The following is a 27,991-nucleotide window of genomic DNA, read 5'->3' as shown; positions in this document are numbered from 1 at the left end:
GGTTGGTGTTAGGAAGGGCATCCAGCCTTAAAAACCCTGCTAAAACAGAGTGAAGGCTGGTGCAGTCTTCTGCCTAGCTACCCCCTGTCAAACCATCTAACCCATGCCAGCATAGCAAATGGACATGGTTAAGAGTTGTTTTGACTCTTACTTCTAGCAATGCTGATGTGTATAGTTCTGCCTTATAATTGTAAATTGCGAATAAGCCACCTTTATTTATACATACATGCATACATATATATATATATATATCATACTTATATAAACTATTTATCAGTCTTATAAATAATATGGATAATATAAAAATGTTGTAACTCTAAATAGATTTCTTTGATTTCACTCCATAGTTTGGAGTACGACAAAAAAGACTCAGAAGTCAATAGTACTGTTATAGTATGTAGATAATTATAACAATAGTGTCTATATGGATATATAACCAGATAAGTTAGACAGAGCTACTGTATAACTTGTTGATCCTGTACTGGCGAATTTAGTTAATAATTTGTATATAGTGTGGAGAAAATTAATTTTATAAGACTGAAATAATCCACAAGTATATTAAAGTACTTTTAAATGCATGAAAAAAAGAACCTCTGAAAATGTCACAATACTGTTGGGTATGTCAGAACAAACTAACATGGAAATAAATCAAGTAATTCTGATATGATATTAAAAGCTCCTATTGGAAGCAGTGCTTCTTCATAGACACATCAATCCTTTTGATTCTTTCGAAGAAAGTGAGAATATAAGTATCTAAAAATAGAAGTACAAAATGCATTGAATGAAAGTAGAAACAGTTCTACTTTTCTTGGAAACAATTCCAGTAAGAAGAGCTCTCTACAAATGATACAAACCATAGCAAATGTAAACTTTCCATGGAATCAAACAGTCTGTGGAAAATGCACCAGGGATTGGAAACATCATCCCAGCATGGGTGCAGTCCAGTGATTGAAGCAAATATACACACACAAGTGTGTGTGTGTGTGATATCATTTTGCTTTTTAACTTCCACTTTTCTGTGCTAACATGGATTGGACAAGATTTCTTGATGGTGTATTTTACAGCTTGGTATTCTTGTTGATGTCACTCTCGACTTGAACCACCAAGCTGCTGGACTTTTCTGTTTGTGCATGACAGAAATATGTCTAAGTAGTTTGTGCACACACACACACACACACACCTTTCTGTTAGTTACAATGACAATTGTTTCAGTTGATACAATCAACCAAACAGCCTGTTCGTAAATTTAACATGCAAGTGGTTGAGCAATCCATAGACATGTGTAACCTTAATGTAGATTTTAGGGAGATTCAGCATGACACAGTTTGACAAGACTGGCTCTTTTAGTTACTGGTACAACTCTTTTTTTGCCAACTGAGTAGACTGGAGCAATGAGAAATAAAGTGCCTGGCTCAAGGACACAATGCATCACTGGGAATTGAACTCACAACATTGTGATCGTGAGTCAAATACCCTATCCACTAAACCACGCTCTGTTTTGCATGCTGAGAACTGGTAATCTGGGGTGCTGCACCAGGTTCCAATCTGATTTGGCATGATTTCTACAGCTGGATGCCCTTCCTTATGCCAACCACTCCAAGAGTGTAGTGGTTGCGTTTTACATGCCACTGGCACATGTGCCAGTTGTGAAACACCAGCATCAGCCACAACTATGGTCTCACTTGGCTTAACAGGTGTTCTGAAGCATGGTATATTGCCAAAGGTCTTGGTCACGTGTCACTGCCTCCATGTAATTGGCAGAAAATCTTTGTTATTTTTATTATATTTCACCAAATATAAGTCACAGTTAGGAATATTTTTGGCTGCCTATTGGAGTTGTGTTTAGTATTTAAAGAAGAACACGCAGTCTAATTATTCCTCTTATTTACCTCCTAATGATGAAGCTTCACATTTTGTTTTCTTTTATTCTTTTACTGGTTTCAGCCAATGGAAAAATTACCGTGCTGGGGCACTGCCATTAAGGGTTTTGGTCAATTTGAGTGTGGTACTCATTTTATCAAACACTGTTTCTCAAATAGTCATGTTTTCGAGAATTTTGACATTTTAGAAAATTATTCTCTTTTTACAGACTTGAATTCAATTAAACATTTATGCCAGTATACATAAACTCAGACACACACACACATAGTGGATTACTATATCATTTCCACCTACCAAATTTCATTTGCTAAACATTGATCAACGGATAACAAAAGACAGATGCCCAATTCACTATGTGGTTAGGAAGCTAACTTCTTTACCACATTTGTACCTGTGTGTATGTCTATTTACATGGTATATATTATTTTATATCACAGTTCAAAAACAATAATATGGTTGGTTACAAGTCACTGGTCCACTGCATTCCTTAGTGTCTTTAACATGATTCAAAAAAATGCATCACAAAGGATTTCATTCAAAGAATACCAGTTTTTGTTTTTCTTTCCAATGTTTACAACCTTCATAGATGTTTATGTTTTTTGGCAATAAGCTCATTATAGCATTACTTAATTTAAAGACATGTGTATACTAATACTTGAGCATTATTTCCATTTTGTTTATCATTTATGATTATATGTGAACAGAAAGAAAATTTTTATTGTAAAAGCCATTAATAAAGCCACAAAAATTAATGTCACATAATTTAAGAACATTTTAGAAAAAGAAAATGTTTTAATGTTAGTATTTTTAACATTATATCTCAGGAAGACAAATTATTAATTACTATTTGATTACATTTATTGTGATAAGCAAATGAAAATGCTTTTCATCAGAGACAACTGAGAATTGTCCAACTGCAGAAGCTGCAATGGATTTTTTAAGCTGTAGCTGCTAAACTTGTAACTGTTCTGTAACTGCTGCTCATCATGCTGTGGTCAGCATACTGTGGTCATCTTCAGGTGGCCATTTTAATGCTCATTAATCAGACAGCTGAAAAAGGAAAACTCTGTCAGAATGATAGACTGATACAGTTATTGTTTATCAATGAAGAACAGGGAAATTGCTGCCATTGATAGTTTAAATGATGTTTATTGACAGAAAGAAATACTACATGCAGAATGGTATCATTTTCATCAAAACTTAACTAAATCAGTTTGGGCTTGTAAGATGTGCTGCACATAATGGAAAAACCCATTACATTACTCTGAAATGCTGACATTTGCTCCGGAGTTTTAGAATCGGACCTTGTCAGACTAATCAAAATCATATAAGCAAATGAGTTAAAATATAGTTTGTCTAATTCTGATAAACAAGTGCTTGAATCTGGTACTTAAGCAGGATGTTGTCAATGTCATAATTTGGAATTATATGTGTCGAGACAAGAGTTTAGTCCATACATCAAATCAAGAGCTTCATAAACTGTACAACCTCTCTGAATATCTTGGAGAAGACTATGCTTTCATATGCCTTGAGTAATTTGATCTGGTCATGGATTTTTCAGTATAATAATAGTTTGAAACATACCACAAGAATAATGAAGAAATTCATCAAAAGCAAAATATTTGATACTGCAAAAGCCAGCACAATCTCCAAATTTTTTAATCTGATAGAAACTTTCAGAAATGAATAAGAGAAATGTAGAAAATAAAGTAAATTGTATGATAATGTGATTAAAAAATAGGAAGAAATTCCCAATAATATGACCATCAAACTTATAGTTCTGTTTCAAAAAAATTCAGGTCACTAAGTCTTAGTGCTATATAATTTTACTTATCTTGATCTTTAATGAACACATTCCATTTTGATGAAAAACATTCTAAGATTTAAATGTTCGTAAATTAACTCATAATCATCTATTTTGCATTATTGATAGTGTTGATGATTGCAGAAGCTGAAATTTATATTATTTAGGAAGTACAATAAAATAAAGTTGGACAGGCGCAGGAGTGGCTGTGTGGTAAGTAGCTTGCTAACCAACCACATGGTTCTGGGTTCAGTCCCACTGCGTGGCATCTTGGGCAAGTGTCTTCTGCTATAGGCCCGAGCCGACCAATGCCTTGTGAGTGGATTTGGTAGACGGAAACTGAAAGAAGCCTGTCGTATATATATATATATGTGTGTATATGTGTTTGAGTGTCTGTGTTTGTCCCCCTAGCATTGCTTGACAACCGATGCTGGTGTGTTTACCTCCCCGTCACTTAGCGGTTCGGCAAAAGAAACCGATAGAATAAGTACTGGGCTTACAAAGAATAAGTCCCGGGGTCAATTTGCTCGACTAAAGGCGGTGCTCCAGCATGGCCGCAGTCAAATGACTGAAACAAGTAAAAGAGTAAAAGAGAAAGAGAATTGTTAATGGCATCATATTCAAAAGAGTAAAAAAAAATCGTTTTATTCATACATATATATATATATATATATATATATATATGAGAGAGTTTGAATTGTGATTAAATAAAAGGAAATGACTTTTAATCATCAGCATACTCTTGTCTTTAAATGCTACCACTACACAAACACACATATGCACGCACACACATGATGGACTTTCACTCAGTTTCTGTCTACAAAATTCCAAAGGCTACAGTAGATGCTAGATTGTGATTTCAGGCTTAAACTCAAAATCACATGGTTGTGAATGGAGCTTCTTAACCACATGAACCTGCCTGCACCTATGTATCTACTTGTTATGTACACACACACACATACATATATATAACGAATTATTAATGAAGGATTCTCAATCTGGACAAAATACTTCTTAAGCTCTCTGCTAATACAAATACACCAGGCTAAGAAAAGGTTTTTTGATTGGTATAGAACTGCAGGTAATCCTAAGGCGAAATCTATAGTTGAAGTCCATCACCAGTCAACTTTGTAAATCCATGGTTGCATTCCTCCTCTGTTAATATGTTATGTTTCCACAGACTGATGTAGAAGAAAAGGTATAAATAATGTGTTTTACATATTTATTTGTGCATCGTAGACTTTCAGCTGTTTCTGATATGCATTTTATGCACATTCATAACTACATTTACTCAATCGGTTGATTGGTCAAATGAAAAAGTTGAATGACCTTAACAAATTCTATCTTCTTCAGATTGTATTTAAGGTCATTTCAATCAATCAGTCAACCAGTTGAGTAAACAGATTTATAAATGCACACGATATTCATATCAGAAACGGCTGTAAGTCTGTGATGCACAAATAAATAAATATGAAAAGCCCATTATTTGTGCATTTTCGTGTGTGTGTGTGTGTGTGTGTGTGTGTGCGTGTGCGTGCGTGCGTGCGTGCATGCGTATCTGTCCTTCTGTCTGTACAATCAAAGTGAGAAGAATAAAAAATTAATCATTGTAAATGAAATGAAAGTTTTCCCCACCTAAGAAAGTTGTAACAAGAAATAGATAGAAAATGTATAAAAAGCCCATGTACTACTGAGAAAACTCTGAAGTGTTTTTGCACGTGTGTAATTTAATTAATTGTTATTAATTTGTGCTAGATTATTGTTATTAATAGTTGAAGGCATAATTTATTTCAGTTTAATGTCTATTTATTTGTTGTTATCACACTCTCTTCTTTAATTACAAATGAAATAGTTACTAACATGTCAGCTCAGAAATTTCTGAACATATCAGAGGTAAAAGATAAAATCAATAAAAAAATATCTAAACCTATTGTTGTACTGTGTTTGATGATGGCCATGTGATTCTCAAAATGTATGGAAATGGAAAATAAGAGCAGAAAGAACTCAGCAATGCAACTTAACCAGACTAAGAGAAATAATGAGGTATACATTCACAATGTACCACTTAGAGAAAAAAAATAAATGAATAAATACTTAAAATATGGGATGATTTTAATGAGTGAACTTAACTCAAAACATAGAATTGAAAAGGTCATTACCCTGATATTCTTGGTAGTACGACACAACTTGGATGTGATCAGGCATGACTTTATGGTAAGAAATTTACTTCTCGAACACATAGTTCTGGGTTCATTCCCACTACATGGCACTTTGGGTAAGTGTCTTCTTCTATAGTCTTGGGCCAACCAAATCCGTGTGAGTGGATTTGGTAGACAGAAACTGAAAGAAGCTCATCATGTGTGTGTGTGTGTCTGTCTGTCTGTCTCCCTTCCACTACACTTGACAACTGGTGTTGTGTTGGTAAAGGAGACTGATAGAATAAATACCAGGCTTAAAATGAAAATAGGCACTTTGAGCAATTTGTTTGACTAAAGTTCTTCAAAGCTGTGCCCCAGCATGGTTGCAATCTAATGACTGAAATAAGTGAAAGATAAAAAGATAACTAAAAGTAACCAGAGATACAATAAAAATAAAGCAAAAATATACCAGAAGGAAGCTATTAACATTCAAAATTTATCTGAAAGCCAACACACCTTATTTTATATTCCTAAACAGAACAGGGGAAGAGGTCTTGTACAGCCATAGATTGTCTTCAAAATCTCTACAATTTGACAAGCTCTGTACAAAAGAATGACACCCTGTTACAAGCTGTCATATCAGAAAACAAATTGCATTCATTGCTCATAGAAACTCAAATAGTTACTCTAACAAATCACTTTAAAAACCACAAACACACTTTAAACACAATAGAAAAAGTTAATACTTGAAGACTTGTTACGTAAACCATTCAAATGAAATCCATATGACAGTGTTCTAAAGATGTATCCTTGTTTTGTGAAAAAAGTATCAAGGGCAATTTGAAAAAAGGCTTATAAATAAATGTATAACTTTAGTGTACAGAATGGCTTCAGAAGGATAGAGTATGCATATGTACAAGATAACAGTAGTGATTATAGTTACTAATTAAATCAAATTTCATACTTCAGTTCTATGTTTAAGAGATGAGGAATTATGTACATTATTTACAATTGACGGATATTTGTCATCTTGTTTGTTGTTAACACAACATTTCGGCTGATACACCCTCCAGCCTTCATCAGGTGTCTTGGGGAAATTTCGAACCTGGGTTCTCATTCCTAAGGTATTTTTCGATGCTGTTGTTATTATTATTATCATTATTATTATTCAGGTCACTGCCTGGAATTGAACTCGGAATCTTGGAGTTAAGGGCGAGGGCTACTAACCCCAAGATTCTGGGTTCAATTCCAGGCTGTGACCTGAATAATAATAATAATAATAATAATAATAACAACAATGTTGAAAAATACCTTAGGAATGAGAACCCAGGTTCGAAATTTCTCCAGGACACCTGATGAAGGCTGGAGGGTGTATCAGCCGAAACATTGTGTTAACAACAAACAAGATGAGGACAAATATCTGTCAATTATAAATAATGTAAATAATTTAAATTTCATCCCAGAAGGATGGAAGAAAATGATTCTGCTAAATAATAATAATAATGCTTTCCACTATAGGCATAAGGACTAAAAATTTGTGTGGAGGGGCTAGTTAATCACATGGCAACATTTGAACCCAGAACATAAAGCTGGAAGAAATACTACAAAGCATTTTGTCTAGTGCACTAATGATTCTGCCAGCTCACTGCTTTTATAATAATAATAACAGCAGCAATATATATATAAGGGTCTATGACTTCAAGACCAAGAGTCATTGATATATGAACTCTGAGCCATACAGCTTCGATTGCTCATTGTCAGTCACCCTGAAAATAGATTTTTTATTTTTTGCTTTCATTTGGAGATTTTTATTTTTTGCCTTTGTTTGGAGCTCCTAATCCACACCACTATTGATTAAGAGCATTAAGTTCCAGTTTTTGTTACTCAAAGCTGCGGCAACTGAATACTTAAGTGACATATATTTTCACCTCATCAGCCATGCTTAAATGAATTCAGTCCATACTCTAATATATTCAGACCATACTATTATTATTTTATTGCTATCAAAGCCAGGAAAAAAATTAGCTAAACTTTATAATCCAATGTACTGTTCAATCTAGCATTGAGTGAGTTTATTCTGTCTGCTAATTGTAAGAGTATAAAATCTTTCTAAATATCTTTGAAACAATTTTATCATCAACTTTCAGTTGTAATTGTATAAAAAAAGACGTATGCTGATAATCCTACATATTGTAAAAATATAAGAAAAATTATCAGGTTTATTTATTACTATTTTGGTAAACAGAAACTTTGGGAAGTTTATATTTAATTTAGCTTAAACCTTCCTTTAATTGAAATAGAGTTGGAGATGTTGGCATATTTGTAAATGAGCACATACAAAGAGACATCTTTGTTTTATATACATTCACATTTCTATTAGAATTGGCTTATACATATGACTCATAAAACCAGTAGATTTCTATGTAACCAACTACTAACGCATCATTCTAAGTTGTACAACTCTTCACCCTTAAGGGTACACACACACACACACACAAAGTGAGAGTGAAGGAGAGAAGTTGAATAACTCTTGATTTGTTTTTGTTTTTTTACTATAAAACTGTATTTACTGTCTGTTGCCTAAACACTATTGAACGTTTTTCTCTTTGGCTGTTGGAAATGTGTAAGGTGATGGGATGCATTATAACATTACTTGTGTTTCTGACAGCTTTTACTTCACACTCCAGTAAACATTTATAGCAATAGTTAGGATATAAATTATCTTTTGTTAAGCGAGTGTCTTGCTCTCAAGTTACTAGTTACCATTACGTGAAGAACTTGAAATCAATTTTTGGTTTCATTTTCTATGACTCATCTGAAGTCTTATTGACTCGGATTGTGATAATTATTTGTTTTTTTGAAGCTATGCTTTTTTAAATTTGAGATTAGTGTTAGGGTAAAGGAATTCCAATCACTTTTTTTCATAAATTGATTTACGGTGAGAAATGGAAATAGCACTTCATTAAATGCCTCATTTTAATTAATCTGGTATTCACTCTTATATACTCAGTAAATTAAAAATTAGAAGCCTGGAAACAAGTTTGATCCAAGCTTTTTAAGACAGTAAGATTTGGAAACTGTGATATTTGTTTAACAAATATTGTCGGAGCAATTCTATTATTAAAGCAGTTCTAATTGTTAAAAAAGTACATCTACCACAACTGGATATTAAATATCCGCAAATATATTTGATGTGGTAAAAGGTGTAATGGTGAGAAGGGAAGAAAGAGAGAAATGTTGCTTTTATTGTTGAGATATTATATAATTTGTTCATTTTCTGCTTCAAAATTACTATATCTATTAACCAATCCAATACTCATAAAGATTAGAATTATATATCCAGTTCCTTAATCCAATATTTTACACAGTGTTACACTGAATGTACTAAAAGCTTACATTAAAATTACAAGTGTCTTTAATATACTTGACCTCTTTTGCTGAAATACAGTGCATAAGTAGTTCTTTTCTTTGAAACAAATGGAACCCTCATTCATGAAAAGCCATGTGGTAAGGAATCTGTTGTGCAAACAGTTTTAATTTTGATTTAACAGTGTGGTTGGGTCTTTAGGCAAGTAGCGTCTTCTATAGCTTCAGTCAACCAAAGCATTATAAGTGAAAGTCTGTTGATGTCAACTGTACAAAAGCTCATCAGATTTATGTGCATTCATGCATGCTTATGTGTGTAAACACACTCACACACATAGACATGCACATACACATATATCAGTGAATGGGTAGCAGAATCACTTGAGCATTAGACAAAATATCTTGTGTTATTTGGTTAAATCCTAAGTTAAAATCCCACTTGGTTCTGCTTTACAGTTCCTCCTTCCAAGGTCAATAAAATAAGTACCAGATAAAGTACTAAAGTCTGTCAACATAATCAGCTAAATCCTTGGAGGTAGTTCCCCAACATAACCGCAGTCCAAAGAATGAAACCAGTACAAGAGTAGACTTTGTCTAATATATTATGTTTACGATTTTTTAATGTTTTTTTTTTATTTCTTTACTTTTATAATGTTTTTTTTTAAAGCTTGTTGAAACTAACCAAAATAGCTGTACCGCTATAAGTTAGTATTGATGAGTCATAAACCAATAGGTCAGAAAATATTGTGAAATCTATAAATAGTTACATTTGTTGATTTCATTATCTATCTTTCTAGTGCATGGGTGTTGCAGCATTAGAGATGAATAACTGCAGTTGTGATCCAGTATCAGTTGTTTCCACCCATTTAAGCAGCTAAAGTTTTTTGGAAAGACATAAATGTTTATAAGATTGTAATTTTTTAAACAATCAGCCTCATCTTTAGAAATGAATTTTTAAAAAATTTTATTATTTATATTGGAATGATCTCTGCTATCTTATTGGCTTTGTACATAATACCTCTCTGATAACTGTTCTTTTCTAAACTAAGTAAAAATGTTTTTATCCACTTATGTGTGCGGATTTCAGGTAGTGGATATACATATTCAAACATTTACTTATTTTGTTTTGCTTTCAAGAAATCTTACATTTCTGCCAAATGTAATGGGACAAAATTTTCAACTGATAGAAGCGATATGATATGATAAGATAGATTAATCATCTTTCTGCCAGATTTGTTTAGGAAACACTTAAAAAAAACAGTGGCGTCTACTTCACAATAGAAGATATTTTATCCAAAATAAGGAATTCCCCCAGAAATAAGAAGCTACTGAAGAAAGATTTCATGATACCATTTAGATATTTTAGTGTTTTCTCTATCAGTCAATGAGCTTTGTTTGTGTGGCCAAATTCTATTTTATTTTTAACTTAAATGGATCTTATTTATTACCACCAGCATCTTCATTGTTGTTGTTTTTTGTCTATGCTGCCATTCATTAGCTCCATTTGCTATACTGTATTTTATTTCATGTTGGGATCCTTTATAATTTCATTCATGAAGATTCACACCCTGAGATCTGATGTCACAACTTATATCAGTACAAAGCACTTTTTCACTCCGCATCTGTTCTCATTTTGGATACATCCCAGCACAGTTGTCTTTTCTGTATACATTTGCTTATGTCTTTAATATTTAACTATACTATCAACTCTTTTTGCTCTGTCTTTAAGACTGGTTAACATTGCACATGCAAACCATACTCCACAGATCTTTAACATTAAATACCCACGTCTCACTATCATGCAGTGTCTTACTTCTTGCATATGCTCTATACAGCCTACTTTGGTTATGAAAAGAAACCCCCTGTTGATAAGATGGGTTACATCTCCTTAAAATTATTTCCCCCCTTCCTACTTTAGCTACTATACTTTCATCACAAAACTACAGTTATTCATGATCATAAAAGTTACCAAAAAACATTTATGATAATTTTCCGCTAGTATGGTAAATATTTCGAGGTTTATCTTGTAGCATGCAGACCATTATAGAATGCTATATTTTTTTTAGTCCAGCTCTACCTGGCCTTGTTTGTATAGTATTATCCTTGGTATCAGAAATCTCTCTCTTTCTAAACAACTTAGAAAGCCATGTTTTTCTTGTGTTTCATCTTATATGAACAATTCAGCACACATAACACTATTAATACTATGACCACTAAAGGGTTAATTCATAACATTTCGAATAATTTTGTGTTGATTTTTTAATTTGCTTATAGCTTCTCTTTCCAAGAATGTTGTCTGACTATTAAAACAAAATGCTCTTTACTATAATAGAATTCTACCTCTTTATCTACTGGTCTGACTTAGTACTTACCATACCAATTCGTGGTGGTACCATGATAATTTTGATTATCACTTTACCTTCTCAGTTTTTTTACTGTACATTCTAATAATTATTGTAGTAAAAGCAACTTAAAGGTCATCTTAAAAGCTCTTTGTTACAAATTAAAATTTATAATAATCAAAATAAAATTTTTTTTATATTGGCAAAAGGCCATAGATTCAAAGAGAAGGATTGTAGTTAAATGAAACACAGTACATGACTGGTATATCTTTTATAGATTGTGTAGAGGTGAAAGTTGTAATAATCCCAGCAAGATTTTAATTTGGATTAAAGAGAAAAATACTGCAAAAACATCCTGTGTGCTATTTTGCTATATTTGCCTTTACATTGCCTTAATGCTACTAACTCTAGGCACAAGGACTGACATTTGAGGGGAGGGGGCTAGTCAGTTACATCAACCCCCATGCTGAACTGGTACTTATTTTCTCAACCCTGAAAGGTTGAAAGGTAAAGTCAACCTTAGCAGAATTTGAACTCAGGAAATAATGATGATATTCGTAAAACTACTACTCATAATAATGGTAGTTTTGATAATACTGCTACTACTACTAATAATAATGATGATGATGATCTTGATAGTAATATGCAATACAGAAACCATGATTAACTCTTTAGCATTCAAATTATTCCATCAAATGTAATGTTTCTTTATTCATATTTTTTTTAAATTCACCATTATCATCATTTAACATCCACTTTCCATGCTGACATGAGTAGGGTGGTTTAACAGGGAATGTTACGCTGCAAGGCTGCATCATGCGTCAATGTCCTATTTGGCATGGTTTCTACAGTTGTACACTGAGTGCTTTTCTCGTGTCACTGGCACTAGTAAGGTTGCTCTGTAACTTGCAAAACAGAAAAGAACAGAGAAGGAAAGAGAGTAAAAAGTTGCCACTACTTAAAAGAAGTATTTGGGAGGGGAAGGTGGAGATGAGTGGCTGTATGCCAAGTGTTGAAAGGTTAAAGTATGATAGAGGGACAAGCACAGGTGTCTTGCTATAGAGGAGATGTATGATTGAATGAGATAAGAGGAAGGTAATAATGGGGTGCTGGAGCAAACTCTCAAGGAATAAGGAGGTAAGTATAAGAGAGGAAAAGAAAAGTGGATGATGGGAAGGAATGAGAGTGGATGCTTTCATAAGAGTGTGAGGAGGGAATAAACAGGTGGAGGTAGAGGTTAGTGTAGTGAGTCAAAAAAACAAGATTGGGGGCACAGATGATTGGAAATACCAGTATGCTGAGGGGAATGAGGTGGGAGACATAGGAGTGACTCAGGAAGGAGAATAGAATGATGTGTAAACCTCATTGGTTTGGCCATGTGATACATATAGATGAGGACAGCTGCATGAAGAAGTGCCAGTCGCATGAAGTGGATGGAACTCATGGAAGAGGTAGACCCAGGAAGACATGGGACGAGGTATTGAAGGCAGATCTCAACATATTGAACATTGCGGGAGATGACAAAGGACCAAAGAAGATTGGCTTCTTGCTGTGCTCGAGAAGACCTGCTCGTTACTATAAAAATGAAACCTTATAAACCACTCGGATATGCCTGTACATGTGAGGCTATGCCCCCTCCCTCACCCCCTATCTATTGTACTACACTAGCTGCTGTACTCACCTGCAAGCAATATTATGAATATTACATCTCATATTCTATCAAACATGCCACCCCTGCATCCCCACTCCCAATCATCATTCCTCCCCACACCATTTCTATCAATCACCTCCTTTCTGAATTAATCGCGTATTATCTTTTAGCTTCGATATTTCAGTGATGTGATTATTTATCTTTAGAATGACACTGTGAGATAGGTATGAGAGACTGGATCTTGCTGGGTTGAGCATAAAACGGGTAGAATATTTGGGCTGGATGTGGCTAGTTTAAATACTAAAGGGTTAACATTATTATGTAACAGAAATTGACTTGCAAGTTTGTAAAGATGGACATGCATGTGAACTGTTTCTCAAACTATGTTATTATTCTGACTCTTCATGTAATGTAGACAGTAGGCAAGCGTTCAATATATTTACCCTCTAGTAGAAACTGTTTCTAGTGTTATAAAAATATCTTAACCCTTTAGTGTTCAGATTACTCTGTCAAATGTAATGCTTTTATATTCAAATTGTTTTGAATTAATCATGTATTCTCTTATAGTTTTGAGGTTTCAGTTATGTAATAGCTTATTTTTTAAATGTCAGTGTAGGTTAGGTGTGAGAGGTTAGATATGGCCAATTTGAATATTAAATATGTAGAACGTTTGGGCTGGATATGGCCGGTTTAAATGCTAAAGGATTAAAAGGCATCAATAATAGATCCAAAAAGTAATGATTCTTTACCTCTGAGTACTGAACAGAGATGTCTTATGTGTTTTATATAAAAGTTTTGCTTCTTTCTTAAAAAGCACAAACAATGCTTATGAGGACAGTTTGAATTCATGTATGTTGCCTCGTAGTTTAGTTATTAACTTGGGTTTGCTATACTAAAGGCAAGTAATATGATGTCAGTATAAGAATGTTTTGTGATTGAGAAATGAGCAGCAGATAAAGTAGATTTACATTCACAAGAGAGGAATTGGTTGCATGTGATCAAGTTAGAAGAAAAGCTGTTGCAAAGGAATTCAGTGAGCAATTGAATATAAAATGCATTGGTTTGTGAATTCAAGCAGATTTACTGTATTAGTATGGAAGCAGATTATCCGTTATGTGAAAAGAGTATTCTAAGTCAAATGGAAAATGGAGATGGATATATAATTCCATTATTGGAGAAAAAAACTCCAAGGTAAAATTTGAAGCACATTCTTCAGTGTTGGTCCATTCCATACATTGTACTAAAATGTGATGTCATAAATAACCTTTTAAGAGTCAAGGTGAACAAGTTGGGCCCATATGATGAGAAAACAAAAACAAAGAAAAATGTTTTTTTATTTTATTGAAACAAAGAACTCATAATTGTAGCTATAGTCTCAAATTAACCATCAGTTCAGTGTTACCAAGCATAATTAAAATAAGTTTTATTTTAAAAGAGAGAAAACAGAAGAGACAGAAAGTTAGAGAATCAAAAACAAGAATTACTAGGTTCAGTGATTTAGGGTAAAAAGAAAGGTAGTAGGAAGAGAAGAAAATGGATAGTTCTGAATTATGGTACCACTGTTGATTTAACAAGCATTTGAGAAAATTTATTGATTTTATAATTATTTTTCTGCTAGTTTCTTTTCCATGTCATTCTTGGCTCATTGCATTTTAATTTTTCTTCTCTCTGTATGTATTATTTTTTTGTTTTAGTTTTATTTTACTTTTTAGTTTTACTTTTCTGTTTTCCAATCTTCATCTACTGTAACTGCTGTAATTCTGAGAATTGATTCTGGATGTGAGTCATTTTTTAAAGTTTTAAATAGAAAGTTATTGGGAACCAGCTTGTCTTTAGTTTTATGACAACCAGTTCAGCTTGTCATGTTTAAACAGAAGCTTTTCATATTTATTTATCAAAAGTATCTTTTTCGTGGATAGAGAAGACAAAGATTGGTAACATTAAAAATAAAACAAAAACAATGTAATACCATAGAAATAAGATTCCAAAGGATTTACGTATAGCTGAATCAGTTCTATGCCATATTTTTGAACATCAGGATCATGTTCAGTTTCTCTTTGTTGTTCTTTCTGTGAGATTTGGATGAAGAAAATTACTTGTTTCTTATTGTTTTAAAACATTTGTAGTTAAGGAATGGTTCCTGGGATATAATTAATTTAAATATTTAGTTGTGTTTTATAGTTTTGTAAAAGGACAAATTGAAAGTTAAGACATGTGATACGAAATAAAATTCTGTAACAAGACATATTAAACACAATGTATATAAGTATTTTACAGTCAGTGTTGTACTCATTTCTACTTAGTGAGTCTGCTGAACATATTTCTTAATAAAATATATAAGTTCCATGTTGTTTAAGAAAGGAAAGCCTCGGGTTCTTTGTATGTAAATAGTAGTATATGTAAGTGTCTGACCGAGATTAGTTGTTAATATGAAATTAATTTTGTTCACTAACAACCACATCTTTAGAGAAAAATTGTTTTCTAATATTTACACAGAGGCTATAATCAGTACAGTATAATTTCCAATCATCATCTGGTGTCTTATTCCTGTTTGTGTACACAGATCTGGACTTGCAGCTATGTACACATTCAAGAATGAGATATCTAATGGCAATCAAAGCATAGTGTAGATGTAAATATTAAAACAGATGATGAGCTTAATAGTCCAAAATGATTTATAACCATATTAATTGCATGTTTGCCTAGCAAGACATTAATGGTTAATTCTTATGAATGGACTCCTTAATATTTTCCTCAAATAAATTATTGTTTATAAATATATGACATTTAGTATGGGAGTGCAGGTTCACAGTTTTTACCCTGTCACTGGCTTTTCTTTATGGCTAGAATGGTAGGGACAACACATTGCTATGAGCAACACTTTGAAGTTGGCAAGTGGTTTATTAACTAGCAGTGTTAAGTTCATTCCATTACTAAGTTTTAGACTTGCCCAATTGTCTCAGCTCTTTTTGTCATTTGAACTAGATTGTTGTTTTGATTATGTAAGAAATTAATCCTGAAAAACTGTTAAAATCTGGAATCTCAACAACCATCTGATAATATTTACAGCATCTTTCCACCAAATTTTGTGACATACCTTGGAAATTATTCATGGACTACACCAAAGCTATGCAAGGCATTTGTTGCATAGATAGAAGTTAATCATTCATATTACCCCTGTGTTTGGATCCAGATGGGAATATGTATGTGTATATATTTACATGTTAGAGTTGTTAAATTATAGTTAGAAACAAAAACAAATTTGTTACCTACTTTCTCTCCAAGCATTTATTATTATTTTTTTTGGCTTTGCTCAGTATAAGTGATATAGTTTTAATAAGCTTTAGCAATATGACTTCATCAATTAAGATATTTTTCTCAGGTGTTTATTCACTTGTGTCTTTGTAATCAAGCAGGTTGATAGTTTGATTCTCTAGGGCTGTCATTAAGGCCTGTAAATATGTTTTAAATTTTAAAATAGATAAGGAATTGATATTGACACTTTAATTTTATTTGAAGTGAAGCTATCCAAATATATTATAAATAAACATGAAAATATTCTTGGAAATCATGTGACTTATAGCTGGAATAACTCATAAATGGGGAAAAAAGCATAGTGTCAGGCCACCATTTAATTGCATAATTATGTATTTAATGCCTACTTTTACATGTGGTACACTGTCAGTTACATTGGGAAAATAACCTAGTATTATTTTAGTTCAAATATGTCGTATTAGTTAGCTAGTTATCACATCTGGATATATCTTCATAATTAGCTTATTTTCTTCTCATTACTTCTTGTAATGAACCAGTATTTATTATGATGTTATAAGTAAAAGATCATGGATGGGCTCAAAAGATGATTGTCTTTGTTCAATTTCCTTTTGTGATTGGTTTTAACCTATTCATTACTAAAGAATATTGATTCTTTTTGACATGTCCATTTTGTAGAAAATAAAATACAGACAATTGAAATGTCTCCAATATTTTAGTTATTCTTACTTTGTTTATTTTGAAAGAATAATTTGTTCCAAATGAGATATAAAGCTAAAATATTGAGTTTAGATTCAGTAAAGCTTCTAGGTTGGTTCCCTAATCCTTTGAACTACCTTAGTGTATAAAAATATTGGTAAGAATGGCAATTGTTATTTAGAGAGGTCTTTAGAATATTTCTGATAATCTCCTGCGGTGAATAAGTTGCTATAGTATGCTTCTTCTGTGCATATTTGATAATGATGAATAATTTAGCAAATTAACATGAATGCCATAGAGTCTGTTAAGTCTGTTAATGATGTTAGCTACATTTCCTTTCTCTTGTTACGCTCAGATATAAATTGAGGTCACTGATATTTCCTGCCAACATTCTAGACATGAATCTGAGAATGATAAAATATTACTATTGTGTTTTAACTCCAAATGTTACATCATTATCCTGAAATGTTTAAATTACATAACAATGCTCAGTTTAATAAAATCCCAGAATATATTCATTTCTACAGTTTACAAGTTTCTTTGTACAGAATGAATTTTAGTAATATCATTTGTGATGTTAAATAACAAATTATATTATTACATTTCATAACTAACTGGTATTGAACATCCAGTTTTTCAAGATTTTCTACATTAGATGTATGAAGCATAAATTCTAGTTTTGGCTTCTTATTTTCATAGACTGTGTATGTTATTGAAACTCTATTTTAAGACCAACTCATCCAAAACTGCTATTTGTTCTCTGATACAAACTTCCTGTTTAAAGTAATTTAAATTTAAACTTCCTATCAAAATTCCATGTTAGTTTATGTTCCAAACACCAGTTTTAATAACAACAAAGACGTTTTACTAAATACTTCATTATTTTCAAAATTAAGTGAAGTAGAGACAGTGGATTTCAGTAGAAATTTGGTAATGAAGGGGTAAAATTGATTGTGTTGATGGTGGTGGCATATTAGTTGTTGATGATGACAGCAAAGAATGACACCGACAACAAATATACTGACAAAAAATGAAATACTTAAAAAATAATAATCCTTTCTGCAATAGGTACAAGGCCTGAAATTGGGGGGTGGGGGGACTAGTCAATTATATTGATCTCAGAGTTCAACTGCTATTATTTTATTGATCCTGAAAGGATGAAAGGCAAAGTTGACATCGGTGAAATTTGAACTCAAAACATAAAGCCAGAAGGAATGCCATGGAACATTTTGTCCAGCATGCTAATGATTTACTTTTAGACTTCTTATTGTTATCAGAATCAACTTAGACTCAACATCAAACTTGGGAAATTTTTCTTTGGTTTGCATTCTCATTAATATTTTTACATATTTCCATATCTGACTCTGGTAGTTATCAGTGATTCTGATTAATCCCTAGATTTATTTTCAACTGATGTCTCTCTAATGTACTTTAAAATGTTTTCTACATGTTTTACACATATAAATCTTGCATGTTTTCTTAAATTGAAAATAATCTAAGCCACTCATGTTTATCAATCACCAACCTAACATAAGATTTCCTCTCCTGAAACTAAAAGAGCAATTTTCTTATTTGTTACAAGGATATGCAAGATACAACTTGACATACTTAACTCCTTATCTTAAGGAGCATAGCAAAATTTCTGTCAACCAATCTTAGTTTCAGTTTAAAAGGATATAATAAAGAGTTTTGTTTTTTATGTTAAAAATTTGAAGTTTTCCTCATTCAGTAGCTATTGACTTACTTTCAACTAATGGCAAAAGTGTCAACTTTACAAATGTAAAGTGTTATCTACTTGGTATATGTTAAGTTAGCTGGTAGCTGTTTTTATTTTGGCTTTTACTGTCATGAAAATTGTAGAACCTTATGTCTACAACTAAAATCAGAAATTCTATTGAGGCAACTTTATTACATTGGATGATATTTTATCAGAATTTAAATAAAATATAGTATCCTTACAATTATTTGGGGGTTAAGCTGCCTTTAAATATTGACACTACTTCAGTGTTAAATACCATAACCAAACAATTTTTTCTAGATCTGAATTAACTAAATTCTGCAACATATTTTGATATGCCTTTAACCCACACTCTTTCAACAATACTAACATAATGAATCTCTATATTTAAAGTTGTAACAGCATTAAGTAAAAGTGTTTATTGTCACTTATAGCAGTTCCTTTTAATTTTTCTGTCATGTAGACAGTATGTCTCTTATCTACAGTAAGGAATCCATTATGATATTAAGATGAGAAAAATAGTTTGTGATTAGTGTTCACAATTATGACTTAGCTTTTAAGAAATAAAACTAATAATTGTTTTTCATTTTCCTCACTACCTTGCTCCATTGATTACAAAATTTAATAGAACTATTTCTTTAATGCTGATTGGTTGCATAAATGTGCATAAAACTATGTATTTTGCTGAATGTTATTCTTACTAATTCATTGTTTGATGTCTTATTTTACATGCTGGCATGGGTTGGATTGTTTGCCAGGCACTGACAAGCCAAGCTCTACATTGAGCTGCTTTGACATGGTGTCTATGTCTGATGTCCTTCCTTATGCCAGTCACTTTACAGAATTCTTGCAAGACAAGATGCCTCAGCTGAGTAGAGGTGTAATATTGAGGGAGGTAACTTTATGCCTGGTGGGGAAAGGTTGGAGTATGAGAGAGGAACAAGTGTCTTGATGTAGAGGAGTTACATGGCTACCCCAACTGGAAAAAGATAGATGGTGATGGTGATGAGGTATCAGGGTGTACTCTCAAAATATTGGAAGGTGAATGCAAGAGAAATGGAGTGGCGGATCAGACAGAATGGATGAGTTGTTAAGTTCATAAGAGTGTGAAAGGCAAGTAGCAGTTGGATAGAGATGGGGATAGAGGTGAATGCAGTGAATACAATCATTCTTCAAAACTTATTTAACTTTTTAATATTCATTTGTCTTCTCAAAAGAAATCTTCTTTGTGACCTCTGAATGTTAGTGAAACATCCCTAAGACAAGTGGAGAAATTTTATCTCAGAGCCTTGTTCACAAATGATTGAAAGCAGGAGACTGAAGAGGACACTAGAATTGCAGGTGCTGGCACAGTAATGAGCCAGCTCTTGCATTCAGTCCTTAGAACAGCAGAGGTTGAAAAAAAATGCCAGACTTGCTATTTTCAGTGCAGTTTAGTTTCATCTCTATCCTTACCTATGGTCATAAATGACTGAAATAATACAATCATGATCACAAGTAGCTGAGGTTCCTCCAAAAGATCTCTGGAGTAATGTTACTTGACAGGGTGTGAAGCTCAGAGATCAGGGAGTCTCTTGAGGTCAGGCTGCTACCTTTCTGCTTTGAGAGGTTACAGTTCCAGTACTAGAGTCATGTGATAAGAATATTGCAGGGAAGAATTACAAAATAGATTCTTCAAGCTGTGCCAACCAGCTGGAGACTTAGGGTATGCCAAGAGTGAGACAGATAATATCCATGGTTTCAGAAAGTGTAATGACAGTTACATCTGATAGGATCCTATGGAAGAGATACCTAAGGACTCAGATCCCTCTCAAAAATAGTGGTGGAGATGATGGCTGGATAGATAAATGGAATATTCATTGTGACAATTTTTACATCAACTTTCCATACTGGCACGGATGTGATGGGTTCTTAGCTGATTAAGTTCTTATTGTGAGCTGCTTATGTGTCATTTGTTTTGGTTTCTATGGTGGGCTGCTTTTCCTGTCACCAATCACTTTAGTGTGTTCCAGGTACCTTTTTCATGGCACCAACACCAGAGCGGTTTCATAAAGGGACTGTAGAACCCTACACACTTTCTATTCATTAACCAACCACTTTACAATGTGAACTGGATTCATTTTATGATATCCACACTAGAGGGAGATTGTCCTGCTCACCAGTCAGTTGTGGTCAAGGGATAAGATAAAGAGTGAGTGATAAGTGGAAATAGAAATGGTTCTGAGGGCAAGCGTGTGAGGGCTGGTAGTAGATAAAGGTAAAACTAGTAAAGAAGACAACTAAAGAGAAGGAATTGTTGAGGCATGAGGATGATCCAGTACAGTCTCTTATACATAAGCAGAGTGAACGGATAAGGGTGGACCAGTGCAGTTTTCTGGTACATAGTCCTGGGGAATTGGGGTAGAGATGAATAGAGAGTGGCTGACAACAACACAAGTGGAAAAAGATAAAGGAGGGTGATGGGATAAGTTAAAGAGTAAATGACGAGTGGCAACAGAAGTATCCATGAAGTGTGGAGAAAGTAAAATCCTGGTTACTCTCTTTAACCTCTGTATGTTGTATGCATTTATTTCCATTACATCTTAGTTATAATTTAAAGCAAATATCACTGAAATGCTTCACTGACACTATACCTCAGTTGACACTATTGATTGGTGTATTAGTTTTCTTGACAGTCTCACTAGAACTTTGTCATATGCTGACTCAGACATATGATAATGACTAACACAGATAAGTTAGTGGAATATTTAGTACAAATCATTCCATTATGATTTTTAATTCTTCTTTTTTTTTTTCTTCTTTTCCTTACATCTCATCATTTTCTTTATTTCACAACATATTTCTACTTCTTATTTCTCACATGTAATAATTAAAACTATCATTAAAAGAAACAGAATAAGCAAAAAATCAACATCTTGCATTCATTGGAGTAAGAGAAAAGGGTGTTGTCATAAATAAATAAAGTGGAAGAGAAATTACTGAGCTCACTAAATTTCTCCTCACTTATGCTCACCATCTGCCTCCAATTCTGTCTCTTTTCTCTTTTATATGTTTTCATGGATTAGACATGTCTATTTTCTTGGAGTAGATATTTTTGCAGCTGCAAATTTCTCATAAGAATATTTTCTCCAATGTACTTATTTTCTATGTGGGCTAACCTAGGAGAGCCAAAAGATCTTGTCAAAGAACTTTTTTATGGCTTTGTCAGAAGAGAAAGAGCACTGCTTATGACCCTTGCAGGGTCTGCAAAACTAATGGAAGGAGAGTGGAAGAAATCAAAACTTATGGATTGTTGTAGTAGGAAGCAGCACATCAGGATATCAAATTATCCTCAGACTAGAGACCCTATATGAATGCTTACTACAGGATGAACACTACTAAAGGCAACCAAAAGCCAGGTTGTGAGACTAAACCAGATAACAGACTACATCTCTCACTTAGGAAAAGATACAACTAATCAAGATGTTTTGATATAGTTTCTACTTCACTCCTAAAGGTTAACCTAAGCACTTATTCAAGATTCCATACAAATGAGACAGGACCATATGATTGTGAAACGAACATCTTGGACACAGAGCAATGCTTGTGTCCATAGTAAAGTGTCCCATTACTGTTAGGTTTGAGTTTCAACTTCCAGTGTGACTTACTGTCTGAAAATAAAAATGTACTGGTCAATATCTAATACAAAGGAATTATTAATTACACACAATTTATTTTCCTCTGTAGATTTTTTTCTGTAACTTTTATTCAAACACAATAGCTATTATGTCACCTCAATTTTTATTGTTGATATCTGTAATGCTAGTATAAATATCTTTTAAAACATTTGATGGATTTTAGGGTAAAGAGTGTGTCTTTGTGTAAATGACATGTTTGTGGGACATAATATTTCATTGAATTTCTGTTGTTTTTTGATTAATTTATGTCCTAAGCATAATTTTGCCAGCTCTAATAGGTTGGACAGATATAGACAACTAGTTGAAAACTATCCTTGAAACCTGACAGCTGTTTATTTGTCTTATGTTGTCCCATATCCTTCCTATCTTTCTTTCCTTTGGTAGCTAATATAATATTGTTATTGTCTTCCGGGTTTTTACTGTAGGATTTTTGTGTGATATTACTTTATCATAATAAAGAAAATACCATGGATCTAACTCATCATCACCTGGTCATTGGGTACCGTGAGAACACTTTCCTGCTAACATTTAAATCAATTTCCTTTCTTTCCAGTCCCCTCCTTGTTTGTAATTCTCTCTTTGTAGATATTCAGGTTGGTCTCACCTGCATCAGTATCTGTTACTAGGTTATTAATCGCCAAATAAAGTGATTAAATATTTCTACACCTATTTTCAAATAAATATATAACTGAGAATTTGAATTGTTTTTAAACTACCAGCTGCTTTAAATATATGCATGTGCCGGAATGTATCATGAGGATTTATTTTTAAAATAGACTGTATGCTAATTACTTAACATGTTTAAGTAGTTTTTGTGTTCTTCATATGTTATTTGAATAATATTAAGACTTATTTCAATGTGTAAATAATAAACCAAACATACTAGTAACTTGTAAATACTCTCACTTTAAAGCTTCATTACTAATGTTGTGTGATTAAAATCTTGATAATCTATTCATTTTCTCTACTCTAATTGACACACCTGCATGTAAGGTTATCTGACATAACAGTACCTTGCACAGCTTGTTTTAGTAGTAGCAAATATTGTTCAACTGATCAATTGTTGATTGGTAAATTCCACACGCACAATCCTGCTATGACATTAGCACTGAAGATTTTGTTTTGTTGCTCCTTGTTTTTTGTTTTTGTTTTTGTTTTTTTATTATTTCTAGTTAAAAAATACATTGAATGGTTATTTATGTTATTGCTGCTGCTGCTGCTGCTATGCATTCATATCAGGTTGAAAATGTAGCAGTAGCAACAGCAGAAGCAGAAGGAACTAGGCAGCTTAGTTACTTCAAATTACTCAGTGTAGGTAGAAATCAGAAAATCAATAGATTGTTGTTTTCACCATTCAAGACTGGCCGCCAAATCTGTGTGTATTTGTAACTGTTTGACTGTCTGTCTGTGCATGTATGCAAAGTGTGCATATGGAAGAAAAATAGAGGAAAGAGTAATAAGAAAAAGATTTTAGTACTGTTCATGCACACTTGTACCCACACCCACGCACATACATGCAAGACACACATGTTCCTTCAAACACAAATGTAAAAGAAATGTCTAACTTGAGAAGAAAATCAACAAGTGTAAACAAGGAAGCACAGAGTAATAAATATTGTGTTAAGAATAATTTTCATCCTGATGTTTAAATACTCTTAATCCATTCACTGAGCTAAATAGTAAACATAAAGCTACAAGCACAGAGTGCAGGGTCAGTTTGACTTGTTAGTACTGACCACTGCAAATACCAAGATAGCATCCAATGTTTTTTCCTTTTTTTTATCTATTTTGTTGGTCTCATATAAAAATTTCAAGTTGTTGCAGCATGTAAAAATATTAAAATAATATAAAAAACTAGCAGTATCGCCCGGCGTTGCTTGGGTTTGTAAGGGAAATAACTATATAAGCATTTTTAGAGAGTTACTTCCCTTATAGATGCCAATTCGGGCTTTCTTAGCCATTTCTGTTTTGGTGTCTTCAAGCCATGAAGTCGTTGTTCTGAAAGAACACTAGTCTCCTTGACAACGCTTTACGACGTTGATTTCCTTACACTCCCTTCCCCACAGCTTCACGAGGGAGGGAAGAAGGGGGAGAAGCAAACAGGTGCAGGTGTGACCATGGACGCCAACTCTGCCGCCATCGACACACGAAAAATTATGCATTAAAATGGAATAAAAAATTATGTTAAATTATTTTAAAATCGTAGACTCATCGTAGACGCGCGCTAATACTCAGACGGGCTCGATATGAATCACGACTATAAGATACCCGAATTTGGTTAAACTGCACCGCAAAATGTGGGAGTAGTTAGGAATCTAAATCGAAGGGGACAGACACTCACACAACTACAGTTTTATATATATAGATTACATTTTTTTACTTTTGTAATGCTAAACACCATTTATCCAAAACTACACTGTTTCTAGCTACACAACCAAAGGTAACTGTTAAATAGGCAAATTTATTTTTTATGGAATTTTTCGTACTTTTTGCAGCTTGGGACGAAGGTTTAGATAGTTATGGTTTATATTCAGTTTGAATAGATGTTAACATGAATACAATATAATGAAGATAATATTCCTTCCTATTGTAAAGAATCTACTGCTTATATTTAGTCCATAATTTTGGATTAGTAAAATAGGGGTTTTGACTCAGAAAATATGTAACTACCACTAGTTAGATTCAGTAGCAATTGAAACCTATTCTGAACACATAATCAGGGTTAATATTTGTGCCTCTCATAAAATACTGAAGGTTTATATTTATATATATTGAAGATTGTGGTTGGGTAAGGCCGGAACAATGCAAGAAGGTACAAAGTAAACTACAAAAAGAAAAGGAAACAGAACAAAGTTGCAGGTTTACCTTGTATTTCTATATTTCAGGGTGAAGAGCCCTTCTTCATGACATTTGGAAGAGTGGCTGTTGGAAAAGATTGTTATTCTGATGTAAGTGCAATAACCTTTTCCAACTACCACTTTTCCTAATATCCCAAAGAAGGGGTCTTCACCTCAAAATATAGAGATACAAGGTAAAACTACAACTTTGTTTTCTTTTCCTTTTGTACTTTACTTTGTACCTTCTCACATTGTTCCAGCCTTACACAACCATATTCTTTCAAGTTATACTTCACAATGCTTCACCAAAACTTCCTCATTATATATATATATATAAGTGAGGGCTGGTGAGGGCTGTGCAAGCCATGTACAGAGATGCCGTAAGCAAGGTTAGGGTTGGCAACATGTACACAGAAGAATTCAAAGTAGAGGTTGGGGTCCACCAGGGTTCAGTACTCAGCCCCCTCCTATTTATCATAGTCCTCCAGGCAATAACAGAGGAATTCAAGACAGGTTGCCTCTGGGAGCTCCTCTATGCTGACGACCTCGCTCTAATTGCTGAGTCACTATCAGAACTGGAGGAGAAGTTCCAGGTGTGGAAGGAGGGTTTAGAATCGAGGGGCCTTAGAGTCAACCTAGCTAAAACCAAAGTACTAATAAGTAGAAAGGTAGGCAATCCACAAATGTCCTCAGGAAGATGGCCCTGCTCGATCTGTAGAAAAGGTGTAGGTAGAAACTCTATAAGATGTACCCAGTGTAAGCTATGGACACATAAGAGGTGCAGCAATGTCAAAGGTAGGCTAACTGGGAAGATAGTCTTTATATGTGGCAGATGCTCGGGAGCATTGACCTCCGAAAATCTGCAGAAAACAACTTCCGTCACTTTCCAGGGGGAAAAATTAGAAGTAGTTGATAGCTTCCGTTATCTAGGTGACCAAGTCAGTAGTGGGGGTGGGTGCGCTGAGAGTGTAACTGCTAGAATAAGAATAGCCTGGGCAAAGTTTAGGGAGCTCTTACCTCTGCTGGTGACTAAAGGCCTCTCGCTCAGAGTAAAGGGCAGACTGTATGATGCATGTGTTCGAACTGCCATGCTACATGGCAGTGAAACATGGGCCGTGACTGCTGAGGACATGCGTAAGCTCATGAGGAATGAAGCCAGTATGCTCCGATGGATGTGTAATGTCAGTGTACTTACTCGACAGAGTGTTAGTTCCCTAAGAGAAATGTTGTACCTAAGAAGCATCAGTTGTTGTGTGCAAGAGAGACGATTGCGATGGTATGGTCATGTGGCGAGAATGGATGAAGATAGGTGTGTGAGAAAGTGCCAATCCCTAGCAGTTGAGGGAACCCGTGGAAGAGGTAGACCCAGGAAAACCTGGGACGAGGTGGTGAAGCACGACCTTCGAACATTAGGTCTCACCATGGAAATGACCAGAGACCGAGACCTATGGAAGTATGCTGTGCGTGAGAAGACCCGGCAAGACTAGTGAAGCCATAACCCGTGGCCCCTACCTGGGACGTAGTCAGTCCGCCTGTGCATACCTTCCTGCTTGTGACACTTGAGAAGACCTGTTGAGGCAAATCAAATCAAAGTCAAATTGAATCAAGTCAAACCAAATCAAAATAGATGAACATCAATGGAATTTGTATCCTTGTGGTACCAGTGCCGGTGGCACATAGAAAACCATCCGAACGGGACCGTAGCCAGTACCGCATCGACTGGCCTCCGTGCTGTGGGCACGTAACAAACACCGTCCGAGCGTGGCCGTCTGCCAGCCTCGTCTGGCACCTGTGTCGGTGGCACATAAAAACCCATCCGAGCGTGGCCGTCTGCCAGCCTCGTCTGGCACCTGTGTCGGTGGCACATAAAAACACCATTCGAGTGTGGCCGTCTGCCAGCCTCGTCTGGCACCTGTGTCGGTGGCACATAAAAACACCATCCGAGCGTGGCCGTCTGCCAGCCTCGTCTGGCACCTGTGTCAGTGGCACATAAAAACACCATCCGAGCGTGGCCGTCTGCCAGCCTCGTCTGGCACCTGTGTCGGTGGCACATAAAAACACCATCCGAGCGTGGCCGTTTGCCAGCCTTGTCTGGCACCTGTGTCGGTGGCAGATAAAATCACCCACTACACTCTCGGAGTGGTTGGCGTTAGGAAGGGCATCCAGCTGTAGAAACACTGCCAGATCTGACTGGCCTGGTGCAGCCTTCGGGCTCCCCAGACCCCAGTTGAACCGTCCAACCCATGCTAGCATGGAAAGCGGACGTTAAACGATGATGATGATATATATATATACACACATACACAAGTTTCATTTTAATCTTTTCTGATTTATGACACTGCATTCAGTGCTACATAAGCATTTTAGTAACATTTTTATGTGAATTTTCTATGCTACAATGAATAGTACTTATTATATACACAACAAATTTTAATTTTGCATAAATTACTGGAGCATATATTTTAAGGTGAAATGTTCTACCACACTCCACCCATTGAACCATAAAATAATTGTTATGCCTACTTTCTGCTAGACTGACAGTAACTTGTGACAATGTGACCTGAGAACTAGTTATGTATGTTTTA

The 27,991-nt window shown here is 34.3% G+C and overlaps 1 protein-coding gene and 1 long non-coding RNA gene across 5 annotated transcripts in view; one reads left to right on the top strand and one right to left on the bottom strand.

The window, feature by feature from the left end:
• The window catches only part of LOC115222283 (tyrosine-protein kinase Src42A), a 221,011-nt gene that overhangs the window by 139,310 nt on the left and 53,710 nt on the right, over positions 1 to 27,991 (top strand). The gene's annotated exons all lie outside the window — the stretch shown is intronic.
• Positions 2 to 27,690, bottom strand: LOC118767113. The gene is made up of 3 exons (XR_005003008.1): positions 27,629 to 27,690; positions 20,983 to 20,988; positions 2 to 77 (listed from the first exon to the last, which is right to left on the bottom strand). It is a non-coding gene; the product is annotated as an uncharacterized LOC118767113 (long non-coding RNA).

Source organism: Octopus sinensis, linkage group LG19 (assembly GCF_006345805.1).
Source record: "Octopus sinensis linkage group LG19, ASM634580v1, whole genome shotgun sequence".
Taxonomy (NCBI): Eukaryota; Metazoa; Mollusca; class Cephalopoda; order Octopoda; family Octopodidae; genus Octopus; species Octopus sinensis.
This window is presented reverse-complemented; position numbering and strand designations above follow the sequence as displayed.